We start from the raw sequence: 9,803 nt of genomic DNA on the forward strand, positions 1-9,803 counted from the left end.
AGAGCACCATCAGATGTTGTTATATTCCCCTGCTATCACCAAAGCTCCACACCTCTGTCAGTAGAGAAAGGTTTTCTGTAGAACCCTGTCACACATGGCCACCTATGACCTAAGCAGCAATCTTTATTCCAGGACCAGTACATGAAACCTATTAGCAAAGAAGATGAGACTTTGGAAAGAGCATGGGAGGAGAGAAATGGAGAGGAGATACAGTTACAGATCATTGGATTTTACTTTTTACCTAGTTACATCCATTTACTATACAAGGAAATCATGAATTAAAAGTATAGAATAAAGATGCAATGTTTAATAATGAGAATAACACTTGTGCAGGTTAACTCTGAGGCAATACATTATTGTTAACTATATCAATTCACTCATTTAAGTGGGACTATCTTAATGAAATTATCTTTCCAAAAATATGCTTTCCCATTATGTTTAGCCATTATAATAAAGAAAATAAAGAATTGTTCTGTCTTTTCTATTATTTTCCCTTCATGTCTTGCTTCTCTTAGGCTCCAAAAGAGAAATGAATATAATTTTCTAAGATATTTCTCAGAATCAAATGGTAATGAAGACAAAAGACAAACTATCTTATGAAATTTGAAAATAATACTTTTTTTTTCTCCCTGAAACATTATCTTCTTTCTCCTTCCTCACAAAACAAGTAGGCAACAAATTTTATTAAGAGCATAGCTCTGTAAATCATCCATTTAGAAATTCAAGATTTATTGTCAAAGAGTGTGGATAATAAAGTAACCATAAATTTCATTTTAAAAAATTTTATTTTATATTGGTAGTATAGTTAATTAACAATATGATGGGGGCAGTGGTGATAATAGCTATGATGGGTCTGGTGTTGATGACATTGTTCGTGGTGTGGTGATGTGACTTTGATGCACTCCATGAGATGAAGAAATCTCTGCTCATGAAGGACTTCTTCCTTCAGTTCACTTCAGATTGTTAAATAGCTATTGAAGATTACATGATCTTTTAAAAAAAAGATTCAAAATAATACAAATAAGCAATTACCTCCTGGTTTGCTTTAAATAAATGAATATGCAGCAAATAAAATGTTTCAGAAAATACTTGTGATTATGAGGTGTCCAGAAATATGGAAATTTGTGTAGTATGGTGCTTAGGAATTTGTTCTAAAATTAGAATCTCTAATTAAATTTAAAATTTAATTAGAACTAATTAAAATTCAGTTCTAAAATTAAAAAAGAAAAAAGTTGCATCACTTACATGCTTTGTGACTCCTAACAACAGTGCTTAATCCAGACAAACTTAAGTTTTACCACCTCTATAAAGTGTGTTATAACATTGACTTAATGATACAATTATATAAAAGGGGCTATGTAAGAGGGTCTAACCCAGTTCCAAAAATACATTAAATATTCAATACATATTATTCAACTCTTCATAGTATTAATGCTGTATTGTTGTTATTGTTATTATTATTTTTTAAGAACAAATTATAATGTTGAAAGACCAAAAGAATGTATAAGTATTAGTCTCTTATTGGGAAGAATTTCTAATAGATGTAAAACATTTGAAAGATATTCATTATCTCCCAAAACATGAGCAGAGACACCTGAAAGTATGCAAACTGCAAAATATTTATTGTAGTTCAGATAGAGCATAGACTGGAAGGAGCATTGCTATATGAAAACAGTGAAATAATTATAGAATGGGGGCATTGGAACATGTTTGTGGTTGCCCTTTGTTTCCAAAAACTTGGGAAAAATGTGGATGAAGAACAAGAAAAATAGTAAGTAATATATTCATGACAGGTTTAGTAGAAAAACACAGCGTAACTTTATAATCAAAACTTTGATTTTGAAAAGTTGGTTACCAACTTATGAGTTAAATATTAAGCAATTTATTTGATTTTTCTGGTTTGATTGGCTAATATATCTGTATATATAAAATAAAATTTTCATAGCTACCTTGCAGGATAACAGTAAAGATTAAATAGCTTATATAATATTAAACTGATTTTACTGTCTCCTAGGAAAATAATTATGATTCATAATAATCCAAATAATACAATCACAGAAGTTTAAGAAAAATATGAATGCACATTACTATTCTAGATGGAAAATAACAAACTCAGAAATTCTCATGAAAGTAATTAGAAGAAAGTGCTGATCCATTTCCACTCATGGATACACATGTCTATGCCTCTGAGAAGATGGGCCATCTGTGTGCACTGCAACTTCATTGCTCTGTGAAAGCTTGCTACTGAGTGCAACACAGCTAAACCTAGAGCAAATTAAATAAGTATATATTATTTTCAAGTGCATTAGTCATTTATTTTGCTGTCAGGAAATGTTTTTATTTGTTGTCTTTGAGTTTCACAACCCTAGTAATTTTACTGCATGCTTAAGCAAGAAATCATTAGCCTCTCTTCTATATGGCTGAGTCACTTGACAAACTCGAGCTTAAATATCATGTCATATTCTCTGAGTTATATACTCTGAACAATTCCTAACTGAAGATATTCAAAAGAGGATTCGTCATGTACAAAATTTGTTTAATAAATGATTTATCTTTTAACCTAAGTAATGTGAAAGTTCTAGTTCTCTATTTTTTTTTTTTTACTTCATAAATAAGTAATCAAAATAGTAAGAAATCTCAAAATAGATGAAGATTTGTGTGGAATTTACTTCACAACTTAAAGATACAAATTTGTAAACTTTACAGAAAGTTAAGCTTGTATTAAAAGACCTATCTTTTCTTTTTTTTTTCCATGGCTCTTCCCTGGAATTGCACCATACTTCTCCTGATTTTTACTGGCTCTCACATCTGCCTTTTACTTCGGGTTCTTGCAAAGTGTATCCTAGCATAAAATTGAAGCCTTTAAGGTGGGAGGAATATCAACAGCTTACTTAAGTTTGATTATAACATATCTCCCTGTGCTTAAAGTGGTGCTGCTGCTCACTGTCCTTCTGCCCAGAAGAAGGCTCTCATACACACAAAATGTTCATGGTTGATATTCATCTAGTTTGATTTTCCTGTTATCTAAGTTGCTGTTGCTGTCATGAGTGTTTGCAACATTTTATTTTCCTCTGCTTATAAAAATGAATTCTTGTTATATTTTTTATACCTCTTATATAATTTCTATATTTAAGTGGTATGATGATGCTTTTATATAGGCTAAGGGATGCCCCAGATAACCGGAAAAACATTATTTCTGGATGTGTCTGTGTGGGAGACTAGCATTTGCATTAGTAGAGTAAGTAAATAGATCCACCCTCACCAATCCTTTGAGGACCCTAATAGAATGTAAAGATAGAGGAAGGGCCAGGTATCTCTCTTCTTGAGCTGGGACAGGACATGTTCTCCTACCCACTGACTTGTGAGCTCCTGGTTCTCGGATCTTCGGATTTCTTTGTCTTTTGGATTTACCCTTTCCCAAATTCTCAGCCCTTTGCACTTGGACTGAATTATACCACCAGATTGTCTGATTCCCCATCTTGTAGAGGACAAATAGTGGGATTTGTCCTCCACAATCACCTGAGTAAGTTTCCATGATATCCTCTTGCATGTCCTTTAGTCGCTCAGTCCACGCAACACCACAGACTGCAGCCAGCCAGGCTCCTCAGTCCATGGGATTCGCCAGGCAAGGACACTGGAGTGGGCTTCCATTCCCTTCTCCAGGGGATCTTCCTGATCCAGGGATCAAGCCTGGGTGTCCTGCATTGCAGGCAGATTCCTTACCATCTGAGCCACCAGGAAAGCCCATATTTCCTTTTATTCAGCTCTTTATATCCTATTGGTTCTTATCTTCTGGAGAACCCTGACTAATGCAGGGCTGTTCTCAGGCACCATGTACCCTTGCTTATGTCCCCTGGCTTCAAATACTTCTGGTATATAACTTAATGACAACAGATTTCCTGTTACAACCACTTTCCTGAACATAAGCATTTTATTACATGCATCCCCGCTTTGAGGGTTGTGACCTTTTGGGTTCAGTTGCAGAGAACATAATCCACTCTAGCTAGTTTAAGTACAGTGAGATTCCCCAACTGTTGAAAAGATAAAAGACTTCATCCCTCAATATCTCTCAGTTAATAAAACTTTACTGTTTTATTTTTAAATGCTTTTCATAGATTTTTACTCATATAAGTAGCCCTCGTCCTGACCTTTAAAATGCATTTTCAGACTGTTAAAACACTTGTCAAACTGAACACTAGTTTTACCTAACTCCAAAGCATACTTTAAAATTTATATCTGACTATTATACTCCTGCTAGAAACACACACTGACAAAGAATAATTTATTTTATATTCATTCCCTACTTCAGGTTACAGATATTAGTTTCTTTTAAGTAACAAGGATCACAGCATATGTAAATCACTTCAATTAGTACAGGTTCCTTGTAAGAATCTGAAATAAAGGTAACTCATTCAGTATCCAAAAAACTAGTCTCAAGACAAACATTCACACGAGCTCAAATCAGTACACAGAATTGCTTAAGATGTCCATCGGCAAATGAATGGATAGGAAGTTGTGGTACATATACACAATGGAGTACTCAACTACAAAAAGGAACACATTTGAGTCACTTCTAATGAGGTGGATGAACTTGGAGCCTATTATACAATGTGAAGTCAGAAAGAGAAAGATAAATACTGTATATTAATGAATATATATAGAATTTAGAAAGCTGGTACCAATGATCCTACATGCAGGGCAGCAAAGAAGACACAGATGTAAAGAACAGACTTTTGGACCATATGGGAAAAGGCAAGGGTGGGATCATTTGAGAGAATGGTATTGAAACATGTACATTACCATATGTAAAATAGATGACCAGTGCAAAGTCAGTGCAGAAAGCACGGCACCCAAAGCCAGTGCTCTGGGACAATCCAGAGGTATAGGCAGGGGAGGGAGGTGGGAGGGAGGTTCAGGACTGCGGGGGGCACATGTATACCTGTGGCTGATTCATGCTGATGTATGGCAAAACCATCACAATATTGTAGTTATCCTCCAGTTAAAATAAATTAATCTTAATAATAATAATAAATTTAATTTTTCATAATTTATCCAAAAATTTAAATTTTGATATCCTTATTTTGCAGTGACCCTAGTACCTGCTTCTTCTTGTCATAGTAAATGGCACTGCCCCTTGTAAAAAGTGAGTCAGGCTACAATTATAAGAATTATTCCTGACACCTTCCTCTTCCAGACCCCTATAGATTCTACCTGAAAATTCAGGTACATAAGCAATCAATGTACAATGATTTTTCAGTGAACAATCTATCATAAAATGAAATAAGGCAAAATACATAACTGACAAGAAGGAACAGATCTGAAAAGTCTTATATAGTAGAGTATTGGGTACGATTTTTAAGTATGTGTGTGCGTGTGTGTGTATACTTCTCATATAGTGATAAAATATATTTACAAACTTTTAAAAATTAGCAAAGAATCAGACACTTAAGAACAGACCAGTAAAAGATCCCAGGAGAACTCATAGAAATGAAAATATCATCTTTGGAATTTAAATAATGCTGAGGAGGATTTCAACAGAAAATTAGATAAAGCTGAAAAACTAATTAAAAAGATAGATCAATGAAAATTATCCAGAATGCATGAAGTGCAATGAAGTTAAGTGATGAAATATGTAAATATTTTCCTCAAGTGCCCACATTATTTGTTAAAGTCTATCAATCATTAATTATGCATGTGATAGTTACCTGACATAGCCTAGTTCTCAAGTTTGTTCAGAATGCCACACTTGATATGTAATAGGAAAAAAAACCATAATAAAATATTCAGAAACATGCCAGCCCACAAAAACACTCTAAGACCAAAAAGAAGTTACATATGCTGTCTACATTAAGACATACGAACTGATCATCTTAAATATTTAACTTAAATATTTATTGTTTTTAATTAGAAATTTAAATTTCTAGGCTTTAGGTTTTTATGTTGATGAAAATGAAAACCATTTTTAAAACTAATTATGCATGAAAACATAACATATCTCAAAATAAAAGAGATATTGAAAACTCAAATTACAAATTTTATTTGTTAATATCTTTTAAAAACTTGGGATGATTAAAAAAAAATCCCATATTATCTTGCTACCTATTTTCCTTAAATTGTCTGGAAACTAAGTAGTACTATTGGTATTTGTTAGTGTAGTATACATTTAATCATTTATTAAAATTGAGAATTAAGTTAATTATATATATATTTTTTTTTTTTTTTCTTCATCAGTTCAGTTCAGTTCAGTCACTCAGTCTGTGCGACCCCATGGACTGCAGCACACCAGGCTTCCCTGCCCATCACCAACTCCTGGAGCTTACTCAAGCGCATGTCCACCGAGTCAGTGATGCCATCCAACCATCTCATCCTCTGTCGTCCCCTTCTCCTCCTGCCTTCAATCTTTCACAGCATCAGGGTCTTTTCAAATGAGTCAGTTTTTTGCATCAGATGGGCAAAATACTGTATTTTCAGTTTCAGCATCAGTCCTTCCATTGAATATTGAGGACTGATTCTCTTTAAGATGGACTGGTTGGATCTTTTTGCTGTCCAAGGGACTCTCAAGAGTCTTCTCCAACACCACAGTTCAGAAGCATCAATTCTTTGGTGCTCAGTTTTCTTTATACTCCAACTCTCACATCCCTACATGACTACTATAAAAACCATAGCTTTGACTAGATGGACCTTTGTTGACAAAGTAATGTCTCTGCTTTTTAATATGCTGACTAGTTTGGTCATAGGTTTTTTTCCAAGGAGCAAATGTCTTTTAATTTCATGGCTGCAGTCACCATCTGTAGTGATTTGGGAGCCCCAAAAATAATCTCTCACTGTTTCCATTGTTACCCATATATTTGCAATGAAGTGATGGGACTGGATGCCATGATCTTAGTTTTCTGAATGTTGACTTTTATACGTCAAGGCTGTGTATTGTCACCCCGTTTATCTAAATTATACACAGAGTACATCATGTGAAACGCCAGGCTGGATGAAGCAGAAGCTGGAGTCAAGATTTCCAGGAGAAATATTAATAACCTCAGATATACAGATGACACCACCCTTATGGCAGAAAGCGAAGAAGAACCTCTTGATGAAAGTGAAAGAGAAGAGCAGAAAAAGCTGGTTTAAAACTCAGCATTCAGAAAACAAAGATCATGGCATCTGGTCCCATCACTTCATGGCAAATAGATGGGGAAACAATGGAAACAGTGAGAGACTTTTCCTTCATAGACAGTGGAAAATAGTAGAGCTGAAATTTAGTGAGAAGTCTTTTTTTTTTCTTTAATAGCTTAGCATGTATCCATATATCAACTAAATATCAATATAACTTATAAAAATGAACATATCATAATTTTGGAAAGAAATGATAATTTGATAATATTTTTGCTTAAGTTTCTTTTGGAGAAATGCATGTAAAGGTACAATTAAAGATCAGAAAGTATTTTGGTAATTTCTAACTTTCTTAGATATGCAAAAATATATTAGCGTTGCACTATTATTGCCAACTTAGTTGCTGAAATAGCTTGGCTTTAGATTTTTCATTATCAGCAACATGTAGTGTCCAGAAAATGTTATTTTTGTTTGTAATAATTCACATATTATGTAAGATCAGATAACTTATCCTCCATTTATATTCTCTTTAAATGTCTATAAAACACTGTTTAAGGCAGTAAGAAATCCGCTGCAGCAGGACATATCCACATCTCTGATTTTTGTTCTAGATTAAATTTATAAGCCATTGTCAGTTGGATACTTATGATAAAAGCCTGTGTTCCTTTGCTGTTTTGCATCACTGTTATAACATGGCTTTTGATTAGCTTTTTTGATTAGCAATCTGTGTCTTTGTATAGCTTGGAATAGTGCTTTAAACTCATGTTCACTTAGTTAGGTCTTTGACATGAGGATTTGTTTAGTAAGTTCCTTCCTTGGAAACTTATTTTGCCTTTTTTTTTTCCTTTCCCCTTCTCATACAGACAGCTGACTGAGCCTCTGCTGGAATTATTTCCTGAACCACATCAACATAACCTCACTTGCTATGTATTCATAAAACTCAAACAAATTTTCATGTCCAACCTTTTAAACTAGATCTCTCTGGATAGTTTTCTCACTGAAAATTGAAAGTTTAGTTTGCCATAAAATTTTTGGAAAAAATATGCTAGACTACTGATATTTCCTTGAGCCCAAATCTATAAAAAGTCTGTTCCTTTAGTCTTGGACAGAGCTAGTAGCCATATGTGATATCTGTACTGGGTCCAATGAATCTTTCCAGTAAGTGAAGAAAATGGACACAACTTAGAGAAAGATGTCTGAAACAGGAGGAGATGGGAATGCTAGAATTTATATATTATGTAAGACCAGATAATCTACCCTCCAATTACATTCTCTTTCAGTTCAGTTCAGTTACCCAGTCGTGTCTGACTCTTTGCGTCCCCATGAATTGTAGCACGCCAAGCCTCCCTGTCCATCACCAACTCCCAGAGTTCACTCAAACTCATGTTCATCGAGTCGGTGATGCCATCCAGCCATCTCATCCTCTGTTGTCCCCTTCTCCTCCTGCTCCCAATCCCTCCCAGCATCAAAGTTTTTTTCAATGAGTCAACTCTTTGCATGAGGTGGCAAAAGTATTGGAGTTTCAGCTTTAGCATCAGTCCTTCCAAGGAACACTCAGGACTGATCTCCTTTAGAATGGACTGGTTGGATCTCCTTGCAGTCCAAGGGACTCTCAAGAATCTTCTCCAACACCACAGTTAAAAAGCATCAATTCTTCGATGCTCAGCTTTCTTCACAGTCCAATTCTCACATCCATACATGACCGCCGGAAAAACCATAGCCTTTCTAGACGGACCTTTGTTGGCAACGTAATGTCTCTGCTTTTCAATATGCTATCTAGGTTGGTCAGAACTTTCCTTCCAAGGAGTATGCGTCTTTTAATTTCATGGCTGCAGTCACCATCTGCAGTGATTTTGGAGACTAAAAAAATAAAGCATGACACTGTTTCCCCATCTATTTCCCATTAAGTGATGGGACCAGATGCCATGATCTTCATTTTCTGAATGTTGAGCCTTAAGCCAACTTTTTGACTCTCCTCTTTCACTTTCATCAAGAGGGTTCTTAGTTCCTCTTCACTTTCTTCCATAACGGTGGTGTCATCTGCATATGTGAGGTTATTGATATTTCTCCCAGCAATCTTGATTCCAGCTTGTGCTTCTTCCAGCCCAGCGTTTCTCATGATGTACTCTGCATATAAGTTAAATAAGCAGGGTGACAATATACAGCCTTGACGTACTCCTTTTCCTATTTGGAACCAGTCTGTTGTTCCATGTCCCGTTCTAACTGTTGCTTCCTGACCTGCATATAGGTTTCTTAAGAGGCAGGTCAGGTGGTCAGGTATTCCCATCTCTTCAGAATTTTCCACAGTTTGTTGTGATCCACACAGTTAAAGGCTTTGGCATAGTCAATAAAGCAGAAATAGATGTTTTTCTGGAACTCTTTTGCTTTTTTGATGATCCAGCAGATGTTGGCAATTTGATCTCTGGTTCCTCTGCCTTTTCTAAAACTAGCTTGAACATCTGGAAGTTCATGGTTCACGTATTGCTGAAGCCTGGCTTGGAGAATTTTGAGCATTACTTTACTACCGTGTGAGATGAGTGTAATTGTGCGGTAGATTGAGCATTTTTTGGCATTGCGTTTCTTTAAGTGTCTACAAAACACTATTCAAGGCAGTAAGAAATCAGTTGAAAAAAGACATACCCACATCTCTGAGAATCTTGATGGTGGCTGTTCTCTGCCTGTTGTGGTTGTCAATAGGG

The sequence above is a fragment of the Bos javanicus genome, chromosome 12, assembly GCF_032452875.1.
Source record: "Bos javanicus breed banteng chromosome 12, ARS-OSU_banteng_1.0, whole genome shotgun sequence".
Lineage (NCBI taxonomy): Eukaryota > Metazoa > Chordata > Mammalia > Artiodactyla > Bovidae > Bos > Bos javanicus.